Raw genomic sequence first — 27,151 nt, forward strand, 5'->3', positions numbered from 1 at the left:
CAGCCAGCCCTTTCTGAGAAGACAGTGCCCGACCTGCTGCGTGAACTCTTTCCTGTGCGGAGAGACAGACAGTGAACAGAGTGAGGGGCTACCAAGCCCCAGCTTACAATTCTGATGTCTAAAAAGTTCTGAAAAACAAACTTATTTGGTATTAAAATCTGAACCAACAGACGTGAAACAATTTCTCCTTATTTTTAATCCCACTTAGTTTGTGTCCATATATTTCACTGCAGAAATCTGAATGTATTTAATGATGAAAGATGGTGTCAGACACTGCTGGGGGCGTGACAATGGTTAGGTTCAGGGTGCATCTTATAAATCCAGGACCTTCTGAGTTCCTGCACACGGCTGGCCCCGAGGCTTCCGATGAGGGTCTGTGGGGCTGTGACCTCAGAGAGTGGGAAGTGCGGTGACAGACACAGTGGGGCAGAGGGTAGAGTGGGGGTAATGAAGGGGGCCCCTCTGGGAGGGGGCATTGGCATCGAGAGCCATCTGTCAGGGCAGCACTAGCCCCGAGGAAGACCTGAGGGAAAGGCACTCGGGCAGGGGCGCAGGCAGTGCAAAGGCCCTGAGGCCGGAGCACATTTGCAGTGTTCAGGACACAGAACCAAGCATGTGTGGCTGGGCCGGGCGGGCAAGGCTGTGCGTGGCTGGGGACGTGGCTGCAGAGGGAGGTCGAGGTGAGGCGGGCCGGGGAAGGTGGGGCAAAGCCGTAGGAGGTCTCGGACGTCAGGCAGGTGGGGACATCTCAACCCCTTCACAGAGGACTTGACCGTCCTTGCCTTTGTCTGTCTCTCTGTCCTGCCACAGGGTCAGGGATTTTTCTACAGGAAGCTCTTTGCTCCTGGGCACTGCACCTGCCCGGGTGCAATGGAAACAACCGTTTTGCAGTCTCCGTCCTGGTGTGATTCATTCAGGACTCGGGCTTCCATCTGCGGCGTGTGGCGCGCACATATGCCTCTTGGCTCTCGGCAGGGCTCCTCCGAGCTGCTTCCAGCGGCTTGTGCTAAAGAGCTCCCGGCGCTGCTCCTGCCCTGCCAGCTCCAGCTTCATCCCTGTGGCTGCTTCCAGGCCCCGTGGGACACGGCCTCACCAACCACTCGGCTGGGAGGACAGTGTGGCCGGATTCTCCTCTCGGGTGATAGCCGTGGTCCGGGGTAGAGCAGATGCACACGCGGGCCGTCCGCCTCCCGCCCCCGTGCAGCTCAGCGCTGGCTGGGCTCCCCCGGGCAGGGAGTGGGGGCCGCGGGGCCGTGGGCAGCCCGCTGAGGCCGCAAACGCGTGGGATTAGAGGCTGCAGTGCCGGGGTCTCAAAGAGCACTGGGCCGTTTCCTTTGTAGGCGAAATGCTCGTGTCTCTGGTCATGAAATTATGGTTTTCCTTTGCTTCCCTCCTTCCTTCCTCCCCTCCTTCCTCCTTCCTTCCTCCTCCTCCCCTCTTCCCTCCTTTCTCTCCTTCCTCCCTCTTTCCTCCCTCCCTTCCCTCTTTCTTCCTCCCCTTCCTTCCTTTTTGTCTTTGCTTTGGTCCTGTGGGTTTAGAGTGTGCATTAAAAGATACAGAAAGGTCAAAGAGATCTCACCCTCGGAATAAAATCTGAGGTTCTCACTGTTGCCCACAAGGTCCTGCGTGATCTGCAGCCTCTTCCTCCTTGGCCATCCCCCTCCCTGTGGCCTCTGCCCGCCGCCCCCCGCCGCTAGCTGTCCTCCCGCCGGTCATGCACTTGCTGTCTCTCCTGTCTGAAACGCTGTCCCTCCCTGCAGAGAGAGGCTCTTAACACCCTTCCCACTCAGTCTCAGTCCAGGCCAGTGCGTGCAGGTAACCAGCTCTCTGGGGAAGAAGAAACAGCATTCTGGTGTACAGTGTCTGCCCATTTCCATGGTGTAAATTCCTCCACCGCGATTACTTCTGGTGACACAGAGTGGGGAGGGGATGCACGGCGCTGGCTCTCACGGGGGTGGGGGGTGGTGGTGGGGGTGTGAGTGGCTCCAGCACCCCCTTCCTGACCAGCCTCCCTGATCCATTCCCTCTCCCCTTTACACGGTTTTAGTTTTTTATTGCGCTTACCACTGTCTGCATGGCCTGGTTGTCTGTGTCTCCACCAAAGTAGAACAGCGGCTGTGTGTGTTTTCTGCTCGGCTGGACCTCCGGCACCTAGAACAGCGCCTGCAAGTGCAGACGTCTGTGCACTGTCGCATCATCACTGTAGACAAATACACCGTAGCATTGCTTGTTACAGTAAAAAGAGAGGAAACAAATTGCGTATTCACTGATGGGGGCTCGGCTTTCCTGGGACCGACTCTCGCGTGGTGTTGCTTGGGAAGGTTGCGGGAAGGAAACCTATCCCTGTGTCTGTCTGGGAACTTTCGATCCCGCCGCGGCAACACGGAGTCCCCAAGCTCAGAAGCTCATTTCCTGCTCCGGCGGCTCGTTCGTCTGGGTTGGCAGCAGCCGCGCGCCGTTGCTCCTCGGGGACCCGGGTGGTCTGGCACCGCCGTCTTCAGTGTTGCCGGCCCTGCCGCAGGTGTCACGCGAGAGGACCTGGGCAGGTCACCAGTGCTCAGGTCTCTTGCTCACAACTCACGGGTCCAAGCTGGGCATGGGCCCACCCCGTGAAGGGGTCCAGGAGGTCCAGTCTTCCTGGGAGGGGAGGACGCCGGGCCAGCGAGCAGCACTGTGACAGCCACGTGCCCGAGGAGCCTGGGCACCGGGAGGTGGCATCGGGTGGCGTGGGAGCCCCAGGCTGTAGGGGGGCGGCTCCCGCACCATCAGGAAAGCCCCAGGCCACGGCGCGGTCCTTCCCGCGCTCCCCGCAGTCTGAGTCCCCACGCGCCGTAGACGCGGGAGCTCAGGAAACCTCAGAGCAGAAAGACAAAACCACCGCCTGCCCGGGGCTCGGAGACCCGCAGTCTGGACTCCGAGAGGCGCCCGTGTGAGCCCATTCCCGGTGCGAGGACTCATCTGGGCTCCTCGCACACGCTGGGGCTTTTAGTTACGTAAAAAATAAAATGATGCAATATCAGAAATTCTTGATAAGGAAATGGTTTGCCCCAGAGTTCTCTTTTCTGTTTGGGGGCGGAACACGATGAGAACTGGACTCGCCAGTGCGGTCGGGCAGGGGCTGCTTCCTCCGCGGTCTGTGTCTGGGGTGGGGGGGCGGCCCGCGGGGCGTCTCCTTCGGTGATGGGGGGTGATGTGACTGTCACCCCCACACACAGGGCACCTGCTCTTGTTTTTCAAAATGCTGCGTGTTGCATTTGTTTATCTCCAGCAAGGAACAATGTGGTGTTCATGAGGAGGTTTTATTTTAATCTGGTTGATGGATTTTATTTTCTCCTTGTGGCGATTTCCTTGCTTGCGAGTTATGTTTACCTGTAGATCCTTCCGCAGGGAGGAGGACTACAGCTGCCCTCCCTGCACGCCCCCAGCACGGTGATACCCTCTGCGCAAACCCCACCCGCGCGGCGACAGACCGTCGCTTAGCGCTCTGCTTGCCATTTCCATTCGCTTCGGAGCTGGCAACTTCTCTCTCTTCCTTCTGAATTCGGTGCGCGCCTGCAGACGGGGGCGGAGGCTGGCAAGCCAGCTGGGGGGGCCGTGCGGGGGTGACCTGCCGGGGAGGGGATTTCTGCGCGGAACAGCTGAGCTCCGGGGCTGGAGCAGCCGCAGACAGCTCTCGAGATCGCCCACATCTCGCAGTTTGGGGGCCTGGCCATGTTGCGCAGACCCAGCTTCGTGTTTCTCTGTTTGCACCCTCCTCCGCCAGCCCCGCGCCCCATGTCCTCGGCTGCCCCGTCCCGGGGACAGCACAGCACCTGCCCCAGCCAGGGCCATCCCCCCGCCCGGTCCTAGGGCCACCTCTCCAGACTGCAAAGCGCCTTTTCAGACCCATTGCTGATGTCTGACTAGACCCAGATCATGAGCGTCGCTCCCTCATCTATACGGCCCATTATCTTAGTGCATCTAGGTCTCCAGTACGTGCACACACATGCGTGTGCACACCTACACACAGCGTACACACCTACACACATGCACGCGCACATGTGCACACCTACACAGTGCACATGCACGCACACCTACACACAGCGTACACACCTACACACATGCATGCGCACATGTGCACACGTACACACCTACACAGTGTACACACCTACACAGTGCACATGCACACATACCTACACGCAGTACACACATGCACGTGCACACGTACACACCTACACACAGTGTACACACCTACACACATACAGGCACACGTGCATACATGTACACACCTACACAGTGCACACACCTACACAGTGCACATGCACATACATGTACATACCTACACAGTGTACACACCTACACACCTACACAGTGCACATGCATGCACACCTACACACAGTACACACATGCACATGTACACACTTACACAGTGCATACACCTACACACAGTGTACACACACATGCAGGCACACGTGCACACATGTACACACCTACACAGTGCATATGCATGCACACCTACACATAGTACACACACCTACACACATGCACATGCACATGTACACACCTATAGAGTGCACACACACAGTGCACACACCTACACACAGAGTACACACACACATGCAGGCACACATGTGCAAACACGTACACACCTACACAGCGCACATGTGCACACAGTACACACCTACACAGTACACATGCACACATGTACACACCTACACACATGTACATACCTACTCACATGCACACTCATGTACACACCTATACACAGCATATATACCTACACACACTGCACACACCTACACACATGCCCACGTACACACCTACCCACATGTACATGCACACACACCACACATGCACACACATACACACCTACACACATGCGCATGCACACGCATGCACACACATAGCCATCTTTAAAAGTATCATCCCCACAATAAAGAACATTTTTAAATAAAATAAAATATTCAGCTCTGACCTTACCCCAATCCAACAATCACTTCTGCTTTTTCATCTCTGTGCTCTGAGTCTTTTTCATAGATATGATATGATTGTACATGATGTATAATACATAAATGTATAAAATATTTGTTATTTACATAACAAAATATTTATAATAAAACATGGTCTATGAAGCATACAATAAATGTGTAACTATGGAATAAACACATACATACACCGTTTTTGCCGGCAGAGCCACGGCGGTAGGTGCTGCGGTGCTGCCCGGCTGGTTTCTGAGTCGCGCTCTGCCTCCATCATGCTCTGGCTGGTTTGGGGGCACCGGGTGCTGGGAGTGGGGGGAGGGTGCTCCTTCCCGGCCACAGCTGCTGTGGACGGTCCACACTGGGGACGGGAGGATGTCCTGCAGCACAGTCTGGTTCCTGGGGACTTGCTGTCTCACCCCTTCTGTTGTCCCTCAGGTTGGGTGACAAGTCCCCCTGGCCATGGCCAGTGAGTAAAAATATATAGGGACTTCCCTGCCGCACGCTCAGGATGGCCACAAGCATGTTCCCGCCTCCCCTGCAGAACCGCCGTCTTCCACCGAGAGCCTGAGCCCCCAGCGCAGCCTCTGGAAGCCAGGCGCAAGCTCTGCGTAAGGAGGGATTCACTGGGAGGAGCTCGAGTGACCTTCTGTTCCATCTCTAATGTTATGTACTAAAAACTCTGTTCTCGTCTCAATTCATTCTTGTTATAACTTTGTGTGGTGGGAACTGCGAGAGCTGCTCTTCTGCAGAGGGAGAAACTGGGATTGGACAGTTGAGATGACACCCCGCCCCCGACAGGCAGAGGAGAATTGCCGGATAACACCCTACCATCCAGAAATAATTTTTATACTCTGCAAACACCCCTTTGGCACTCAGGTAATTCTCACCTAATGGGATCTGGCTGGAAGAAAGAGTTTGCAAGATAGTGTGTATGGAATCATTTGTACGAGAAACATGACTGCCCTGCTGGGGAGCTGGAAGCATTTGCAACAGATGTTTCGAAGCAAAGCATTTAGCTTTAAGCACTTGGGAAGAAACACACAGACCGAGTTGGCAAAAGGGTCCCTGAGCCTGGCAGGTACCCTGATTGCAATTGGAGTCTTGGGAGCTGCCGAGCTTGTCACTCGGTTGCTTCTGAGCTTCCCAGAGGGGAGCGTGTCATCTTCAGCCTGGCGTCAGAGATCAGGATGGAAGGGCTGTGTCTGCTCCCAAGGGTTCCCAGCTCTCGGGAACTGGGCCCAGGGTCTGTGTGGACGCCACGGAACCCGGTCCACCCGCGGGAGCCGATTTGGGCAGGGATTCAGGCTCCTGGGAACCTGCTGTTTGGAACTGAAGGCAGAGAAATGAGGCGTTTGGAGAAGTGAAGCATGTGAATTTCAGTCCTCCGTAGAGAAAGCTCTCAGACTCCTGTTGAGAAGTCTCCTAAGATGTCCTGGTTTCCCCTCTTGCAAGTCTGGTTGGTTGAACGTTGCTTTGGAGGTCACACGAAATGTCACCTCCTCCTTATAAATGTACCTTCTAGCTCACAATAGCCAAGGCCCTTTCTGTTGCTTCCAGCGGAGAGAGAGCCTTGCCTAACACGGAAGGGAGGGAGAGCCTGACGTTAGGTCGCCCGTCTTTGGGAGAAAGTATTGAGTATCACGGTCCCCTGACAGCAGGGCTTAGCTTTTCTTGACACATGGCAGCTGATGCTGACAGGACGGTGCCGAGCGTGGGCAAGACAGGCTGAGGCTCGCAGGAGGACACCCGTGTATCAGTGGGGCGCAGTCAGGAGAGAGACCACCGGGGAGCATTTCACACGCACAGCTGACGATCGGGTGTTAGAGGGGGAAAAGGCAAAGAGGCTGTTCTGTGTGGCTGCCGCCCCTGCGGCTGGAGGACCAGGGTGGGTTGGGAAGGCTGAGAGGAGGGCAGAGGGAGATGGCACTCGCCGGCCCTCGTTGCCGTCTCCAAGGGGACGGACGTGATGACGTTGACCCTGGGAACATGGAGAAACCGCAAGTAGAAACCCGCAGCTGCAGGAACCATCTGCCCCTTTGCCGAGAGGCGCCAGGGCTGGGGCAGCCGCGGCTGAACCCCGAGGGGCAGCTCCCTGCCCCACCCCTCCCTCCAGAGCCCCCGTCGGCAGAGTCTGGGATGGGGGGGTTGAGCCGAGGGACAATATTCCCCCCACCTGGAGAGACATCAGAAAGCGAATGAGCAGCAATCATGCTATAGTGATACTATAAGCCCAAATTTATGAAAGGAGAAACAAATGATTAATAAACGTCAGCACACTTTATTATTACATTATTAAATTTGCTATGGGACTGGTGACTTCCCCTTCTCATGACACGTACGCCCGGGTGCCAGACCTGTTTGAAACCCCTGGGTCTGCAGAAACCCGTTTGTGTCTTTAATGCACTGTTGTTTCTTCTGACGCCGCAGATGATAATGGTGTGAATACATAAAAACCGCAACAGTTTGGATATTTCAAAAGCCCCCTGAATTTTGACGTTCCCTGACCATTTTGTGTGTTTCTGACTTGCCCAAAGTTTAACCTGGTCAGGGCTCTCCATGCCGAGGTTGCTCACCCCCTTTAGCTGCTTTGTGCTGTCCTCCCCAGCTTACTGTCTGCAAAGGCATTTTCTGTGCTCTTCCTTCCTGAACATTCCACCGCCCTCTGACCACCTGAGTTGCAGGTAAAGCTGCCTGGGAGGAGCCGGCGCCCTCTGCCCTGAGACCAGAGCTGATGACCCAAATGCCCAGGAAACCAGGCGGGGGCGGGGGGGTTGTCACCTAGAGCAGCCCCCAGAGGGGACGGGGGAATGGAGAAGGCACATCGTGTCAGTCATCTGTTGCCGTGTAACAAATTACTCGAAATCTTAGCAGCTCCAAACGACAAACTTGTGTTACGCGACACGGTTTCCAAGGATCAGGAATCCAGAAGTGGCTTGGCTGGACGGATCTGGCTCCCGGCTTCTCACGAGGCGCAGTGAGGCCCTCGGCGGGGGCTGCAGGTGTCTGGAGCCTCCGCTGCCCCTGGCGGATGCCTTCGCGCTCACCGGCGTGGGGTCGGCAGGCGTGGGCCCTGCTGGCTGTCGGCCGGAGGCTTCGGTTCCTCCCCTCGTGCACCGCAGGGCTGTGCATAGAACGATACCTGCTTCTCCCAGCACACAGGGGGTGGGGTGGGGGGGAGAGAGAGAGAGAACCCAACCTCAGAAGTGGCAAATCACTATTGCCCTGTTCTGTTAGAAGCAAGTCACTACGTCCAGCTTAATCAAGGAGGGAGAGATTGGTCTCCACCTCCTGAAGGCAGGAGCATCGTAGAATTTATGGACGTATTTTCAAGCCACCTTGTACCTCTCGTCTAGAGGGGCGACAGCTGTTCCTATTTCCTTGTTGTTGCCTCGCAAGAATTACGGCCCGGAACTGCCGAAACATCTGCTTTGTTCTGGAAGCCAGGAATGTTGCTTGTGTGAGTATGAGAACTGGCAATAAATTTAAAACATTTTAAAAACACTGCACAGATTGAGCAAGATAAATTCAGCCTGTGGGGCTGGCGGTTGAGACCCTTGACCTTGAAGAGGTGGTTCAGTGACTTCACTGTCCCTACCGTGACCAATTCTGTCGCACAGTTCCCACGAAGAACTGATACTGGACGAGACCGCTGGACAGAAAACGCGTGATCTCCAATATTTGTTTTCCGATTTTCACCGCGCATTGTCGAGAGTCAGAGCGACATCCTTCAGGCGATGACTGAACGTGGCGGCCGGTGGGTTCCTCCCCTCCCGTGGCCGGCAGAATCGGAATGTCGCGTGCTACAGCCCTGAAACCGGTGGTTTCTGTTTATTTCATGACTGTGATTTTCATATCCCCCTTTGCGCTGCTGTGTGAACAAGCGTGGCCGTCATACATGAAAAGCCCTGCAGAAAAGCGCCATACATGTTACTGAGCCAAAAAAGAAAATAAATAAATTCAGAGGGGGGACACCGGGTGGGCTTTGGAGATCAGGCACTAGCAGGAAGCTCTGAGTTAAAGGAACTCCCAGTTATTCTACAAATAGTGAGAAAACGAGGGGGCGCTTGGTCCTGTTCTAAGAGGAGACTGCTGAAGGATCCTCCCGCGTATCTGCTTAATGGTTTCGAGGTGACTCTCCTCTGACACTGCCGTGGGCACTAGGACCCAGCGCACAAGGGCGCGGCATCCCCGCCCCGCGGGACTCACCGTGGTGGGGGGAGACAGACGACAAGGAAACAGTGTTAAATATATAATCAAAAAGTAACAGAGTGGAATTATTGGCCGTGCGCTGACTGTGTTTACGAGCCTCCGCGCCGTGTTCCAGAGCGGGTGGCCGCCCCGTTTATGTCCCCACCGGCACAGGGGCTCTGATTTTTCCACATCCTTGACAGCACTTGTGATTTTCCATTTTTTAAGAAAAATTATAGCCATTAGAGAGGGCGCGAAGCGATATTTCACTGTGGCTTTGATTTATGTTTCCTCTGCCCCTAAGCTTTGTTGATGTCATTGGTGTATTAAAAAGCAAGCATAACTCGCACAATTTGATGAGTTTGGAGGTGTGTATGCACCCGTGTTACCATCTCCACAGTCATTCATCCCTGCAAAACGTTCCTTGTGTTCCTTTGTCCGTGTGTGTGTCCACGTGTGTGTATCCGTGTGTGTGCATCCATGTGCATGTGTGTGTGTGTGCGTGTGCGTGGTAAGAACCTTTAACACGAGGTCTGCCCTCCCAACACAGCGTTAAGCTCGAGGTACCTTGTTGTGCAACACGGGCCCGGCGCTGCGGAGCAGCTCTCTGGAACCAACTCGCCTTGTGTAGCAGAACCTTAGCCCCGTCGGATAACAACCCCCAACCCCGACCCCGCGTCCCCCGGGCAACCGCCACGGTCCACGCCTGTACCTGTGACCGCTTTCAGTGCTCAGCTGAGAGAAATCACAGTGTCTGTCCTTCTGTGACGGAGTCATTGCGCTTGGCACAGCGTCCTCCAGGCCTCCATGCCGTTGCAGGCGGCAGGATTTCCTTCTCCCCGTTCTACGTGGGAGCCACATTTCTTTGCATTTCCCTCCTGGCTGAGGATGTCGAACGCCTTTCCGTGGGCTTGCTGGCCGTTCCTTGCACCACTGTTGCCAGCGAGTTGCTCACGCTAAAATGGTTAATTTTATGTGATGTGCGTCTCACCTCCATTTAAAAAAGGAAAAGACGTGGCTCGATGAAGTGGGAAACGCCTTGGGGAAACCGTGGTGTTCAGGAGAGGGGGGGTGTGACATGAGGAAGGTGGCTGGGGGGAGTTTGCAAAGTTCGAAGAGGGGGTCGGGGTGGCCTCGGTGAGGAGATGAAATATGAGCAGAGACTCGAAGGGCGGGCGAGGGAGTTTGCCCAGTGGACCTCTGGGAGGAGAGGCAGGGAGGTGCAAAGGCCCCGGGGCAGGGGCTGCCTGGCGTGTGTAAGAGCAGCGGGGAGGCCAGTGGCAGGGTTGGCTGAGGCGGGGACAGCGAGGGGGGACGTGGCAGCACGTGGGGTTGAGGAGTTGGATTATGGAGAGCCCGGCAGGACGGTGGCTTTTCTATAATATGTAATTGAAACGGAGAACCACTGCAGGGTTTTGAGTGGCAGAAACACGCAACGTGACTTGCATTTTGCAGGGATGACCCGGCTGCTGATTTGGGGGAGGCAGGGAGGTTATGACAACAACGCCTAGGAGAGGCAGAGGCCCACCTGTGCCCCAGTAACTGGTCACGTGCACACGGGGTGACTTAACGATTGACTTTCAAACAGCTGACCCAACCCAGCTTTAAATATATTAATACACAGTCGAACAAATAATGGCACTTAAATAAAGCCCCTGCTGCAATAGGGCATGTTTGTTCCCCCTTTCAGAGGATGTTAGTATTAACAACGAAAGCTCCAGTCTCAGTGACGAGTCACCATTTTCATATTTTATTCCCTGTGTGGTTTGCGTGGTCTTTTGAACGACTTCATCAATAATTGGAGAAGAGCCCCAACCTTTTCCTATTAACCTTTGATCTGGGAATCCGACCTCACTGACATTCAGGCCCGCCATTTGATCATTCCTTCCGTTTCGTGTTGGAGCCAATTTAGCTTTCTCATGCTCAGGTTAATCACTGGACTTTGAGCTGGAGATGCCACCGGGTGTCTTGGTGAGGAAAAGGCTCGGCAGGGCAGAAGAGTGTGTTCCGTGTGTCTGGCGACTCATTTGTTGGTGGGAGAAAAATGCAGACTGGTTTAAAGGGGGCTGGAAATATGAAACTGACAAGGTGGGTCCTTTTGTGTCACTTGCACTTAAGCATTTTCAATGGTTTTTGAAAAGTCCTCGTAGATTTAAAACCCAACTCTGGATAATGATATTGCAGCAGATACATTTTATGCAGTGTGAATAGGCTGAGAGCCTCCGGTTTAGTCCTCAGTTGGAAAAAAGATTAGATCAGTGAAGTCAAAACCTGTCTACCGCCAGCCATCCGTCACACCGAGCCACTCTGTCAGAGACTTCTGTTTAGATTTTATTAAATGCACAGTGAGTTACTCCCCGCTCAGTGATTTTCCTCTGCCTTTCAAATTTCCTTCACTCCTGAAAGTGCCCAGTGGAATTCTGACAAGCTGTCAGATACAGACAACTCCCGCAGAATTGAGAAGACACTTGGGTGCCTGTTGACATCCATTTTTCTGCTTATTCCTGCCAAACAGAACCCCAGTTTTTCTTAGGTTATCCACCCCTTTTCCCGGGCCCCCGCCCCTGCAGCCAGGGCTGAGCTCCTTAGAGAAAACCTCAGCCCTTCCTAGGGGTTCGCCCTGGACAGGGTGTATGATCCGACTCCAGCCAGGAGTGAGGAGGAGAGACTTATAGGAGGTTCTAGAGAAGGTTTTTTCTTTCTCCTGTATGAGCTTCGGAAGCACTCCTCCCCTCACTTGCCTTGCAAAGATGAGTGACCGGCCCTGCTGAACCCACGTGATTCCAGCCTGAGGATGAATTTGATACATGAGAGAGGATAGAAGCCAGGCGCTCGCAGGGTGGAGTCCCTGGATCAAGCCATTCCTGAAAGCTGCACCCCTTGGGACCTCCAGTTAGGTAAACTCAGAATTTCCTTTTTCAGTTAAGCTGATTTAAATTGGTTTTCTGTTTCCTGCAAACGAAGCCTCACTCTGTCAAGGATTTCGTAGAGTTATTGTTCCTTGTGGATAAAATGTTCTAAGTTTCTTGGAGGGTGGCTTTGAGGTAATTCGATAAAGTCTAATTTTAGGTTAGACAGAGGTGTTTCATTTGTGGAGTATTAGAAAAAGAATAGACTAAAAAGACACAGATATAGATTTTAAAATTCTGTAATGTTTGCACACTGATGATGTATATCCTCCACCCGTGTGTCTGACTTTATTTCATAGATCAAAGGCACCACCACTTTTGCAGGGTTTGGTAGTTTTCTTTCTTTTGCACTTTTCTATATTTAAACACTTTCCTACAGTGAGCATGTATTACTATAGCTATCAGAATAAATTATTAATAAAAGATAAATCCAGATAAATTCAAGGCTCTTCCCAAATCCTAGAGAATGAAAGATCCTATTTTAAAGTCAGTTTAACAGACATAGAGAGCAAGAGGTTATGTGGATAAGTTTTAGGCATAAAACTAAGACAGAATAAAAACCTTACCAGTATTGCTGCTCCTGCCTTCTGAATCTTCTTTTTGTTGTATTTGGGGAATGTTCATCCTTTAACTGAAAAATGGGATTCGAGATGCATTTCAGAGCCACCCAGTATCCTCCTATATTTGCTGGTCAGTTGGGAGTTATAAAAACCTGTGTCCTGCACGTCCTTCCCTAGAAAATCACAACCGATTACACAGCAAGGACCAGCCCCAAGACTGTCTGCATTAAGGAGGAAAAGGCTCAAAACCTCCTGGAATAAGGGTAAATCAGTAATTAGGTTTGGGGCACCTGTTTCCTATGGGCCAGGCCCCCAAATAGCTGTTCAGTTGACACTTCTCTTTTTTTTTTTTTTTGAGCAGAGTCTCGCTTTGTTGCCCTGGCTAGAGTGAGTGCCGTGGCGTCAGCCTAGCTCACAGCAACCTCAAACTCCTGGGCTTAAGCGATCCTCCTGCCTCAGCCTCCCAAGTAGCTGGGACTACAGGCATGCACCACCATGCCCGGCTAATTTTTTCTCTATATATTTTAGTTGGCCAGATAATTTCTTTCTATTTTTTTTAGTAGAGACAGGGGTCTCGCTCTTGCTCAGGCTGGTCTTGAACTCCTGACCTCGAGCGATCCACCCGCCTCGGCCTCCCAGAGTGCTCGGATTGCAGGCGTGAGCCACCGCGCCCGGCCCGATACTTCTCTTTTAACCACACCGGCCTGGCCTGAGCGTCCCTAAACACGTGCAGTTGACCCCTGGTGGGAGATGCTCGAAAGATTCATGAAGACCTAACATATGTCGGGCTTTAGGGAAATAAGTGCCTCCGTGCGTTTGTTTCCTAGGGTGGCCGGAACCAAGTACCAAAAACTGGGTGACTTGAACCACAGGAACGTATTCGCTCACGGTTTGGGGGCCGGGAGTCTGCGCTCTGAGCGTCAGCGGGGTTGGTGTCTTCCGAGGGCCGTGGAGGAGACGGTTCAGGCCTCTCCCCTCGCGTCTGTGGCTTGCCGGCCACCCTGGCATTCCGTGGCTCGTGGGAGCATCCGCTCGATGTCTGCCTAAATCGTCACGGGCGTCTTCCCCATGTGTGTTCAAACTTCCCTGTTTGGTAAGGACACCAGTACACTGAACCAGGGACCCACCCCACTCCCGAGTGGCCTCATCCTACCTGACGTAACTGGGTGTAATTAATCCCGACTAGACGTAACTCATTCCATTGGCAACAAGGCCGTTTCCATCCAATGTCGCATTCTGACGTCCTGGGGGTTAGGAATTCAACGTAGGAATTTGGGGCAGGGGCCCAAGTCAACCCGTAGTACTTGGTTACCAGGAAATTCCAATATGTGTTCTTGAGCCCAGGGTGGGAAATCATGATGAAATGTTTTTGGCAAAGTACAAAAGGTTGATTATAGCGGTCAAACATGCTTTTGGAAGTAGGTTCGTGGTTGGTGTAGACAACTGCAGTTGGCGAGCTGCTCCTGTAGCTTATTGACGTGGGTGTGGGAAGGGGCAGCTTGGCGAGGGCGGGAAGGGACGTTGCTGTCGTGCGACGGGGGAGGGGCGGCCGCTAAGCCACCGTAGATGAGGTTTCCAAGGCGGGGAGGAGGTGGGGAGGTGGGAGCAGATTCCACCCCCCCCCCCCCCAGGGAACATTTGGCAAGGTCTGGAGACAGTTCGGGTTGTCATATTGAAAAATTACATTTGCAACGAAGTTAAAAAGGGAGTTGGACTTGAGGAGGTTTGATAAGAATGATGGCCTGGAATCTAGAAGTTATGAGCTCTCTTACACGTCCACTGGGTATAGTGGGGAAAATAGAAATTCTACCTGCAATAACACTTTGCCTCTAGAACAACTTTCTAGCTGTGTCTGTGAGAGTCCTACTTCCCACATCTTGCATTAAACAAACCCAGCCTTTGGCGTCTGTTGTGTTGAAGTTCCAGCTCTTTGTCCCAGAGCAAATCTCTCCACTTCTAAGTGTGCCACCCGGATTATCTGCAAGCAGCCCTGGGAGGGGGGTGTTATTGTCATTCATTCTACAGTTGCACCGTCAGAGACACTGAGCAGGTAAGTCACTTGCGCAAGGTCATCTGGGTACCAAGTGGTGCAGTTGGGACATAAACACCTGCTAACTCCAAGGTGGGGTCACTTCCAAGCCTTAGTCACTACAGCACGTGGTCTTATGAGCTGTGAAAATGTAAAGATCTAATGTAAACGAGGCTCGTCTGTCCGTGCCCAGGCTGCCCTCGAGAAATGGGAATCGTGGGTGTTCAGAGAACACGAGGCTCACAACGGCCAAGATTCAGAACCAACCTGAGTGTCCATCAGTGGTGAATGACAAAGACAAGGTGGTCTGTCCACAGTGGGCTCCTATTTAGTCATAAAAGGAGGAAATCCTGTCGTTGGCAACAGTGTGGACGAACCTGGAGGACACGGTGCTCAGCGAAATAAACCTCACTGACGTGTGGAATTTTAAGGAAGTTGAACTCACAGAAGCAGAGAGAACGGTGTTGCCTGCAGCAGGAGGTGGCGGAGGTGGGGGGAGTCATTCCTTGGTCAGAGGACACCAAATTTCAGTGACAAAGGCGGAATACGTTCTAGAGATCTACGGTCCATCCAGCACTGTGACTATAGTTAGCAATAATGTTTGGTCTATTTGGAAATTGCCGGGAGAGTAGATCTCAAATGCTCTCACCGTACAGAAATGACGCATGAGATGATGGATATATTAATTAGCAGGATCTCATCAGTGCATGATATGTATGTCATAGCATCACACTGCACCCCCAAATGTATCCAATACTACTGGCCAATTAAAAATAAAATGAAATATACAAAATATGGCATTGGCATAAGAGAAGATAAATTAATCAGCACAGTTGTGATGATGACGGTATAGACAAGTAACCTTTATTAAAAAGAGAGAGAAGATGGGTTCTAACCTACTTGACGATTTCAGTTTCGTGACCAAGTCAATAAGTTATTCGGAAAATAGACATTGTTAACAAGTGAAGTGTAATTTATCAACATTGTGGCAGGAAAAGTATCCAATGTTCCTCGAACGCTGGAAGCTGGATGCGGAGTCCCGGCTCCTCCCTGGACCTGATCGGGAGAACCTTCCCTTCACCAGGCAGTTCAGACGCCAGATTTTAGAAGCGCCGCTCAGACCAGCCCTTCTGAAAGAGGCCACCTGCTCTTTGACCGAGCCCCCACCCAGCGAGGGAAATCACGGGGTGACTTCCCTTCTGTCCCTTCTTCTTGTCTCTCACACTCCCCACGCCGACTTCCTGGGATTCCTGGTCCACACCTGGGGCCTTGGGAGAGCTGCACCTTCGCAGACAGGCGTGGGGACCCCTGGCCTGGCGGGTGCGGACGTAGCCGGTGGCTGACGTCTGTCTGTCACCGTCACTTAGGGAAGAAAATCCGCTCGTTCAGCCTCGGGAAGTGCGAGGCAGCCCCACCGGCAGCTGTGTGTGTGCAGGGAGAGGTGCGGCTGCTGCTCACACAATGTTGTGATCCCACATGTCCGCACTGATCATCGCCGCGGCGATGTTTATTTTCAGATTTATCTGTGGCGCTAATTGTCACTGTGTCATTAGAGAGCTATTCTCCGCGAGACAATGAGGGGAAAGCTTGGGTGGACGCTGTCACTGGAAAGGACTCGAGAACAGCCGCAGGGGAGATCAGGCTGCGGTCGTCATGTTGTGATTTCGTTCCTACACAAACAGAATCAAGTCACCATTGTCATATCAGCAGAATAATAATAGCTAATAATCACTCAGCATTTGTTCTGTGCCACAGACTATCCTGGACGTGTCTCAGACACATGTTGACACGTATCTGCTCACTTATTTCCCAGTGAGAGAGATGCTGGGATCACCCTCGCTGTTCAGTTCTGGGGAAACTGAGTCAGAGGAGCCGAGACTAAGCAACTCGCCGAGACTAAGCAACTCGCCGAGGCAGCAGCTCAGAGGGCGGGCGTGGGGGTGGAGGGAGGCGTCTGGCACCCCGTCTTCAGATGAGGCCGGGCAGTGAAGTGGGCGGCAGTATTGCCCGCAGAGAAGTCCAGGGACGAGGGGATTTCAAATGTCTTTTTTTTAAATCAGACAAGGTAGCTGTGTTTGTCACTTACTGTTATGTAGTAAATTACCCCCAAATCTGTGGCTCTAGCAATACACAGGTTGGATCAGGAGCTCAGGGTGTGTCGTGGGTTTGCCACCAAGGTGTCACCTGGGGCTGCAGGTGTCTGAAGGGGGCTCTGCTTTCCAGCTCACTCTGGGGTGACCCACGTCCTCAGGGGCCCAGCCCCCGAGGTTGCTCCCAGGGCTGCCCGACGGCGTCTTCCCGCGGGCTGGTGGGGGTGCAGGTGTCGCTCCGGCTGCTGCAGCACCTCAGACATGGGGGCTCCAACAGCGATTTACCCCCTCAAGGTTCTGGGGGCTCCACCTGTCGGCAGGGTCGGTCCCTTGCGAGGCTGTGAGGGAGGCTCCGTCCCAGCCTCTCTCCGGTTTCTGTGGTTTCGGGCGATCCTCGCCGGGCTGGGGTTCTCCACGCAGATCCTGGGGCCCCCTGGGCTCCCCGCTCTGCCGTGCAGTTGGGCGGGGCCGGCAGCTGATGGTGGCAGGGCAGGAGGAGGGAAGGGGGGTCCCCCGCTCCTGTCCTTCCCGGTGTGGTATTTCTGGCTTGCTGCCACCTCCGTGGCACCAGCTGTCCCCTGGTCCCTTGAGGTTCGGGGCCGGGCCGGCTCCCCATGGTGTCTGAGCCTTCCTGGCTGGACTTTAGCTCCACCCACACCCTTCTAAATGGTTCCGTCTTTAACTTTCAAAATCCCAGCTGGAGGTGCCATCTGCTTCCCGATAGCAGCTTCCCGGCCGATCCCGCTTCCCGGGCTCCGGCCGCTCGCCGAGACTGACAGCAAGGCAAACACGGCGCCACGGGTAGGACGGGCTGCGGCCTCCAGGGCTTCCTGGAAACCGCCTCATGCACCGGGTGTGACTTTATCCTGTGCACGCAGCACGGGACCGGGTCTTGGCCACATAGGCTCCCGTCCCTCGGCCTGTTAATGACGATCCGGGCAGGCAGCGTGCACGTCACATGTCACCAGGGCAGTCCTGCTGCGGAGTGATTAAAAAGAAAAAAAAACAAAATAAAATCCTCTACGTTTAAAACATGGAATTGCTCGGAGCTGGGAACCACTGCACATCGGCCTTGACCCTCACACAGAGCCGCTGCCCGTTCATTTCCTGAGTACCGGGGGGCGGAGACTCACCTGCCCTGTGTGCGGTTGCCACGACAACCGCTGCTATCCCTGTCGGGCGGCGGGCGGCGCTGCCCCCTCCTCCTCCTCCTCCTCCTGCGGGCAGCAGGCCCGGCTCCCCGAGATGTGTTTCCGGCCAGCACAGCCGTCACGACTGTTGCTCAGAATGGAACCGGATGATTACTGAGTTGTTCCAGACACGGAGCCTTTGCAAGGTCTCGAGCGACCTCCCTCCTCTGCTTCGCGCGGCTGGCTTTGCAGGAGCAGCTGCCTGTGTTAGCTGTTTTATCTAGACGTCCTCCCAAGGTCAAAGTCATAAAAGCATCCCCGAGATGCCTCCTATAAATCAGGGTGAGGCTGGTGCTGAATGGCTTCTCCCCTCTCCCCCCCCCCCATAGGTCTCTTATTAGATTTTAAGACATTTAAATGGTTTTCTGGGAAACAAATACATCCTGCACTTTTGTTAGTTACCGCTGCGTGTGTGTCTCTGTGGTATAATCTTATCTCTGCCCTCCAATGAGAGGCGCGGCGTGTGCTCAGCCGTGTTTGCAGCCCTGGAGTTCACTGAGTGCAATAAACCTCAGAGGCTCAACCATAAAACCAAAGGTCATCTGTGTCCAGGAAGCGAGTGGCGTGTGATGTGACACCCACAGTCCCTCGCCGTGACTAACTGCTGCCACACCCAGGAGCTAAAATGCACTTTTGGAAAACATTTTCTTTTTTCCTGCTAGGGCTTTGTGTTGCCTCTGCGTGTTCTGCGGACGCTGCTTCCTGAGTTACCTTAACAGAGGCAGAAATTCACCCAGGGACGCTGATCCGGGGGGGTAGTTCAGGGCCCAGACTCTGGATCAGACCACAGGGTTCCAAACCCAGCCTTGCCGTTCGCCTGCCTGAGTGGCCTCAGCAAGTCTTTCAACCTGCCTCGCCTCGGTTTTCTCTCTGTAAAATGGGGCTGCCTCTCTCTAGCTTGCCACGTCCGTCTAATGATGGCGCTGACTTCATAGCATCATTTTGAGCTTTGAACAAATTAATGTCTATAAAATGTATAGAATAGCACATGTGGGAATTTACTTAATACATAAATGTTAAATAAATATGTAAGGATGCTGTTCAATGATGGCTTTACCGACACGTTCTCTTGTTTTTAGCCTGTGTTCTTAACCCTGAGTAGCTGTCATCGAACCACGGTGGTGATGTTCTTGCGGTCACTCTATGATGGCTGGATGTTATATCCGTTTTCATGATCACAAACGTGAGATTCACACCTAGTTCATGTGCATTCTTCACCTGCTTTGGTTGGGTCTCAGGAGAGTCATGAAAGATACTTGAATGACAGACGGAATGCTCATAACATCTAGTGTTTTTCTTGGCACTTACTACGTGTCAGGCATTTTATTAATAGCAAGCATGTAATCTGAATTATGTCATTTAGGCACAGAAAAGCCCCATGAGGTGGGTAAGAGTCGAGGACACTAAAGCTCACAGCAGCTGTGACTGATCACAGTTAGCAGAGGTGGAGCAGGGAGCTGAAGTCAGGGTTGCTGTGTCTGCTCCCAGAGTCCCCATTCATTGCCATCACATGTACTTTCTCTTTCTAAATCTGCATTTACTGATAACGCAGGGCTCCCCCAGATCAAGGGGTTGACAGTCACCCATTAAACCTCAAACTTGGAAGACAGTTGGCCCCTAATAAATGTTCACTGGACAGATGAATGAATATTAATTTCTTTCATCCTTACAATTTTTTACCGTGACCCCATAAATCTGGAGTCCTTAATTCCCAAACCGTCTCAATATTCCTAGATCCCACCACTGGCCCAGTGAATTTAACTATAGTTTCCTGACACCTTCCCCGTCCTTATGCAGAGTTGGGGGAGAGAGGTTTTAGTTCAAGTCTTAGAAGAATTATCACTCGGTGGCTCTATGACCTTGGTCAAGTTATTTAATCCCTAACATTCAAATGCTATATATTAAGACTGAAATAATATTGTAATTATAAAATGCCTGCCTGATAGGGTTATGATAAATGTTAAAGAGAAAGTGTAAAGAGTTCCATGCAGCAGCAGGCACAGAGAGGCATTCAGTAAGTGCTAATTATTATAAATTAGTATTAGTCAGATTTTATCAAATGATTCCTTGGTGTGGAGTAGCCAATCATATGTGGCCCTTTATTTTTCTCTGTGTTTTCCCTGAATCAGAATGGCCATTATTAAAAAGTAAAAAAAAAACAGTAGATGCTGGCATGGATGCACAGAGAAGGGAATGCTTACCACTGTTGGTGGGACTGCAAATTAGTACAACCTCTGTGGAAAACAGTGTGGAGATTCCTCAAAGAACTGAAAGTAGACCTTCCATTCAATCCAACAATCCCACTGCTGGGTACCTACCCAGAGGAAAATAAGTCATTTTATCAAAAAGATTCCTACACTTAAATGTTCATCTTAGCACAATTCACAATTGCAAAGATGTGGAATCAACCCAAGTGCCCATCGATCCATGAGTGGATTAAGAAAATGTGGTATATACACACACCATGGAGTACCACTCAGCCACAAAAGGAATGAAATGATGTCTTTTGCAGCAACTTGGAGGAAACTAGAGACCATTATCTTAAGTAAAGTATCTCAGGCATGGAAAACCAGTCACCACATGTACTCTCTAATAATTGGGAGCTAAAAGACAGGCACACATGGGCACAAAGGGTTATAAACATCATTGGAAACCTAGAAGGGGGGAGGATAAGAGGGGGTGAGGGATAAAAATCTACCTGTCGGGTACAATGAACACCATTCTGGTGATGAGCACACTCTGAAAGCCATGACTTAAGCCTTATACAAGATATCCATGTAACAAAAATATTTGTACCCCATTAATATATATATATACATATATATATATATATTTTGAGATAGAGTCTCGCTCTGTTGCCCGGGCTAGAGTGCCATGGCCTCAGCCCAGCTTACAGCAACCTCAAACTCCTAGGCTCAAGCGATCCTCCTGCCTCAGCCTCCCAGCTAGCTGGGACTACAGGCACACACTACCATGCCCGACTCATTTTTTCTATATATATTTTTAGCTGTCCAAATCATTTCTTTCTATTTTTTAGTAGAGACGGGGTCTCGCTCTTGCTCAGGCTGGTCTCGAACTCCTGACCTTGAGCAGTACTCCCGCCTCAGCCTCCCAGAGTGCTAGGATTACAGGCATGAGCCACCGCGCCCGGCCCCCATTAATATTTTGAAATAAAGAAAAAAAAAAAGGTCTATACCATTTACTCTGAGACAACTATTGCTGGAAAATGGAACAGCCCTGGCTATCTCGCGATCAGCACCTTGGACAGCGCACACAAGCTCCCTTCCTAATCAGTTTCGGTGAACACTGGACAAAAAACTAACATGATCCCTTCTTATCACTGCTTTGTCTACGAATTTTCATATTAAACTGGCAGAGCCAACAAGTGGATTTGCTATGGAAACGTGATCTTCCCTGCAACGCAAATTTCTCGTGTCAGGAATGACGATGCTCATTTCCTTATCTGCTCGCCAGCAGCCTTTAAGATGTCATGTTTTAGTGGAGCACTCTCTGGGAAAAGAATACTCTCCTTATTGCTTTAGCCATTATCTTTATTATCATTATCATTTCTTGTTATGTTAGACAAAATCTTGTCCTAACCTACTGCAGTTTGTATAATCGTCTTGGAAAATATATTGAGCTAATTTTCTTTTGTGAATTTATTTACTTTCCAAGTTACTTTTGGAAAGAAGAGATAATTTGTGTCAGAGGTAGTTCTGCTTATGTGGTTATCAGAAATTTGGCTTCTTTCGACTGAGCCTGTAAACACCGCCCCCGCCCCCTACGTCTAAAAACCAAGATTGTTCCAGAACTTCATGAGTTCTCCACTAAAGCACATGAAGCAGCTGATATTTTTGCACTTATTAGAAGCTGTGTCATTGATTTCATGTCACTGCCATGACTTGACATCACAGCAGTGAGGACGTCTTATGGATGTTGAAACAATTATAGACACGAGCAACCCATGACATGCAGTTTAACCGGATGCCTTGGAAACTACTTTAATATCAGTTTAATGATTCATGTAGTTTATGTGGGATCTAAAACTACTGGATGCAGCTTATCAACTGAAACCTCTTCTTTCAAGCTCATAATTCATAATTTGCCACTAACATGAAGTGAAACTACCAGGCCACTTGGTGTTTTGGGGATTTAGTGTAGGAATCGAATTCTGTAGGATAACTGGAAGGTCCTTTTGTGGAAAAGAATTACCTCCAAATGGAAATCTTGCTTGAAGCTTTCTCTAGGGCTTTTCAGCACTGGTGGCACCCACATTGAGTCCCAGCTCAGTTTTCTCGGGTCCCTACCCTCCCTCACTGCAGTTGTACATTTTCTCTTGCCAAGAATGCAGACTGCTGTAAATTGCACACAGACAACTAGACACTGGGCATGCCGTCACTCCTGCCATTTACCACTGGACTAGCAGCCCTCACCAAAGCAATACGACAAGAAAAAACAATTAAGAAATTAAGAAACAATTAAGACATTTCAGCCTACCTTCATCTTTGCTGTGTGGTCATTTTTTACCATTATTCAAATAAAAAATGTTCCTGATCTGTTTTTATTTTTGTAGAAGAAGGCATTCTGAACAGCATCTCTTTTTCTTTATGCCTGTCTTTGAAGTATTTTCAGGAGGGTGAGCTGGAAGTCCCTGGAGTCTGAGAGAGCAATGGAACATACGTGGGCAACGTATAAAAGCTGCAACTGACAGCAGACATCCCCCCTCCCCAGGATAAACACACGCACCCTTTCTCTTCCTTTGGTCCAGAGCACTGAGTTACGTCAACAGTGTGTACTGTTTTCTCTCTTCATAGTAGCCATAGATAAACAAGTCAAAGTTCTCACATTTATTTAGGAAGCATGGCCACATTTTTCCCCAGGACGGGCACCAGATGCCAGCTTAGTTCATATATTAGAGGGCACTTTTATTTGGATTTGAGGATGCTTGAAGTTGGTTCAGCTTTGCAGAAAATGAATGAAATATCCACCAGCCTAGGGTTACACGTTTGAATTGGCCTGTCCTCCCCAAATGGAGATCACATTGAATACAATGCCTTGTGTCCATATTTTTTTTTTTTACAAGTTTCCTAGGGTTATTTAATTAGGAGGGGAAATAAAATTATTGGCATTGATGTGGTGTTTCCTTTACACTTAGGCACGTATCCGTTAAGGTGAGCCACGTTCCAGGTGCTCAGTAGCTGCAGGTTGGTAGCGGCTCCCGCAAGGGACGGCAGAGACGCGTGTCCGGTTCCGATGTCCTCGGCGCCTACTGCGCTCACCACGTGCTGAGCACCAGGGAGCCGTTAGGAGAACGTTCTGCCTTTGAGGACCTTGTAGTCTTTTTTTTTTTTTTTTTTAATTTTCAAATGAAACAGTTGATAAACAATGCTAAATAGATATAATTTAGTCCCAAGATAAGTTTAGCAATAATTAAATCATCAAATGTAAGTGAATGTGGGTTTTTGTTTCTTTTTACTTAAAAATTTATTTTATTGATGGGCAAACTGACATGCTGACAATCAAAAGATGGGCCAAAAAAACCTTTAAAATTAAATGAACTACAAAATAACGTAAGTCTTCCATTTCTCCTCTGTGTTGGGACACAAAGCATTTTTTGATAAATCGAGTTTCCTTTTTTAGTGACAAGGATTGGCAAATACAGGGAATGGCTTAGCTGAAACTATCTGGAGACTATGTTGCATTCATTGGGATTGTGATGTTATTTTGTTCAAAGGATGCAAAAAAGGCTTGAATCCTGTCCTGCCAGAGACGCTTCCCCCAAAGTATGTTCCTGAGACAAATTTACACTCAGGAGCTAGAACGTGATGTGCTATGTTAGAGTTTGCATTCTCTCTCTCTCTCCCCCGTCTCTGCCCCCATGTATCTTAGCATCCTGAGACAGATGCGGCCAGGTGCACGTGCCATCATTGTGGTATCTCCTTGTGTTCCCGTAGGGACCTGGGAGGGGAGATGCCCCCCTCTCAGAAAGGAGGGGACCCTCCTCACTCACCATGGGCTGATTTCTCATGAGGCATCTTCCTGTTTTGCAGTCCCCATCCCACACGCCTGTCTTTGGGGAGCAGCTTTGATCCCCGAGCTTGTGGTCCCAGCCCGCTGGTCCTCCTGCCCCCCCGTTCCCTGCCCTGGCTCCGTTCTGCAGCACCGTGGCAGGTACAGGTTAGAATATTGACTGAGCTTGGATGGAAACTCTGTTTCCTTTTTCCAAACAAGTAACTTACATTTTTTAAGATGTGGTTTTTTTCCAGAACGTGAGAAGATGATGGCCACATTTTGGGGCATGTGGCCAGTACTTGTCTGAGAAAATGTGAGGGCTAGAAATGAATTAAGATAGCAAGATAATGTTTTTCACCTAGAAAATCGACAGTGTAAAGGATGTCAATGCCGATGTTGGCAAGGGCGTGAGGACACGTGCTTCTCATAACGTGTTCGTGGAGGAGCAAGTTGGGTCATCTTTCTGGAAGGCCGTTTAGCCGCCGCACGACCTCACGGATAGCACAGTCTTGATGCGTGAAGGTGGGGTCAGGAGACAGTCGGGAACCAGCAGCTCATCCACGCTGGGTTCACCCCGAGAGACCGCAGGGCAGACGGCTCCAACTTTGCTGGGTACGTAGAGGAATCATGCATCCCCCAGGTCAGACACCCCCACGGGTTTGAGACGGATCAGGGTCCGACAGCCGACTCCCCAGATCTGCAGGAATGTTGTCTTAATGGATTAACAAGAAATGACAACAACACACATCGTGATTTTCTATTTTTTGAAGCATCCTTATAAATCAGTTTTCCTCCTGCTTAGAACAGAAGGGCGACTTTTCCCGTCTGCCAGTGTCAACAAATCCACTGGGCACCTGGGGTCTCCGGATGAGGTTTCTGGTCTCTGAGGCTGGGCAGCGGCAGTGAAGGCGCAGAGCGTTCTGGAGCCCAGGGAGGGGACCGACACCTGTATCTTGGGCGGCTGCCTGCATGTGGATGTTAGAATGTTATTGTCACGCGGAGTGAATCCTTTTTGGTAAGAACAGGATTATTCCTCTAATAAGTCTTTGAAACTGCGAGGTTCAGGAACTCTCATCTGCCACCCTCTTTTCTCAAGTGTGATTTGCTGTTTTATTTTTCTGCAACAGGATTATGCGTGTTTTCAAAAGCAAGGGATTAAGCAGATACCCACTCTGAAAAAAATCCAGGTCCGATTCTAAGAAGGTTGGGAACTGATGGTGTTGACGTTTAGCAAGCGTATCTCAGACGTGGTGCGACGTCTCATGGAAAATGCGCCCACATGGGGGTCCTCTCACCAGTTGGGGTAACCTGCTTCAGGAGGGGGAAGGAAGACAGGGAAATGCTTGGGAATTACTCTGGATTCCCAAGGAACTTATTAGGAATAACCACAAGATCTGAGTCCCAGCAAGTGTATCATATCAGAGAGAGAGGTCCTGGATCATCCTAAGGAAGAAGTCGCTGATATCCAAAGGTACAAAGATGTCATGCAACATCATTGGCAGTTGGGCAGCCCTGTGACTTACTCGGGGTAGCATTTGCTTGCAGCTGGGTACCGAGGTCTCAGCGCTGAGCAGTGGTGTCCCCTGCTCTCCACCTGATCTTGCTTCTCCTACTGTCATCTTCCCGACTAACACTGCAGTCACTCCCTGCTGCTTCTCCAAAACCCTGAACCTTGCTTTCCCCAGGGCCTTTGCACATACGTACCAGTCCCTCAGTCTTCCTTGGGAGAGCACATGCACGTGGCTTTGTGCACGTCATTCAGGTCTCTGCCCAAATCTTCCCTAGCTAGCATCCTTTCCCCTCCTCTCTTTGCACTTATTTTGCTTTGTCTTCTTCATAGGATGTTGTCATCTGACGTATGTTTTTTTCTTCTGTCTTCCTAACCAGGATATGCAGTCTATGATAGTAGGGTTTCTGCCGTCTGTGTCTCCTGCTGTTGCCCCGGTGCTGAGACGAGCCTGCACTGAGGGCCTCGGAGGGTGGCTGTGCTGAAAGCCTCCTGGCCCACACTCAGCCCCGCAGGTGCCAGGCTGCATCTGCCCAGAAGGGAGCCTGTGTCTAGTTTGCACAAAGGCATCTTACGAGCTGGTGCACATAGTAAGAATTCAACAAACATTTGTTAGATGAGTGAACAAACACAGAAATACATAGACAGTGTCTAAGGCATGGTTTGGCACCTTGGAGGTGTGACAGAAATGTCAGCTCCTGGTTCAACTCCATGGCCAGCTAATGCCTACATTAAAAAACACTTCAAAGAAAATATTTCCAACTGCCCTTGGCAAAGAAACCATGGACCCAGAAGGCTTTCATCATCGGCGTGGCATTGAGATCACATTTTAAAATGAGCTGATGAGTGAGCGTCTATATTCAATGAGAGGAAGGAAGTCACTTTCTTAGCCCCAGTGAGTACAGCTGTGTTTTCAGCATTTGCAGTCAAATAATGAATCATTTAATGGTCTTTACCCGGTATCATCCACAAGTTGTCTTCATTTATTTTGGTGAAAGAGGAGGAAGCTCTCCACGTGCCCGGCTTCAGCCTGGCGGGAGAGCCGTGACTGGCAGACGCCAGGGGAGCAGCTCTGTGGTGTCCAGGCAGTGCGTGCTCCCCTGGACCTGGAAAACTCAGAAGGCGAAGGTCACTCTGACCTCAGAGTGTCAGGGCAGCGGAAACGCGACAGGAAGATGAGAGTGAGTGAGGCGAGTTCGCACTGTGAGCTGTGTCTGCCCACAGAGAAAGATTCCATGGGCGTATGGTGTGCTGTGCTCGTTTTCATCTTTTGGTTTTAATTCTGCGACTCTGAATGGCGAAGCTCTCCAGCCCCCCTGCTGTGGATCCAGCAGGCTGTCAGTGCTCCACAGTTGTCCTATGGTGACCAGCTGACACTGTTTCCAGCCACCAGGAGTGTTCACCCTCTGGGTTCGCCTCCAAGCCTCTCCCGCCCCACCTGCAAACGTGCGGCCCACAGCACAGCGTTTCTCAGACAGGACCTCTGAGCTCCTTCCTTCCTCTCACCCACACGTGTGGCCCGTCCTCGGGTCCCCTGGGCAGCATCTCCGGAATGTACCCAGGAGCTGACCACTGCTCATGTCCCCTTGCACGATCCCTGAACTCCATGGCCTCCTTGTCCCTGTGGCTGCGCCAGCCTCCCCTCAGGTCCCCCTGGCACCTCCCTCATCCTCCCCAGCCCACGCCTTCTCCCATGTTCTCTCCC

At 51.2% G+C, this 27,151-nt stretch overlaps 1 protein-coding gene across 3 annotated transcripts in view; it reads left to right on the forward strand.

Moving 5' to 3' along the window:
* RIMBP2 (RIMS binding protein 2) overlaps nucleotides 1–27,151 on the forward strand; it is a 166,578-nt gene that overhangs the window by 64,086 nt on the left and 75,341 nt on the right. The window contains exon 1 of one of the 3 annotated variants that reach the window (XM_069497381.1): nucleotides 11,077–11,167. The exons of the other annotated variants lie outside the window; for them this stretch is intronic. The gene's annotated coding sequence lies outside the window, so the exon portion shown is untranslated. Of the gene's footprint in view, nucleotides 1–11,076; nucleotides 11,168–27,151 lie in introns of those variants that run through there. 3 annotated transcript variants of the gene reach the window in all.

Source organism: Eulemur rufifrons, chromosome 21 (assembly GCF_041146395.1).
Source record: "Eulemur rufifrons isolate Redbay chromosome 21, OSU_ERuf_1, whole genome shotgun sequence".
Lineage (NCBI taxonomy): Eukaryota > Metazoa > Chordata > Mammalia > Primates > Lemuridae > Eulemur > Eulemur rufifrons.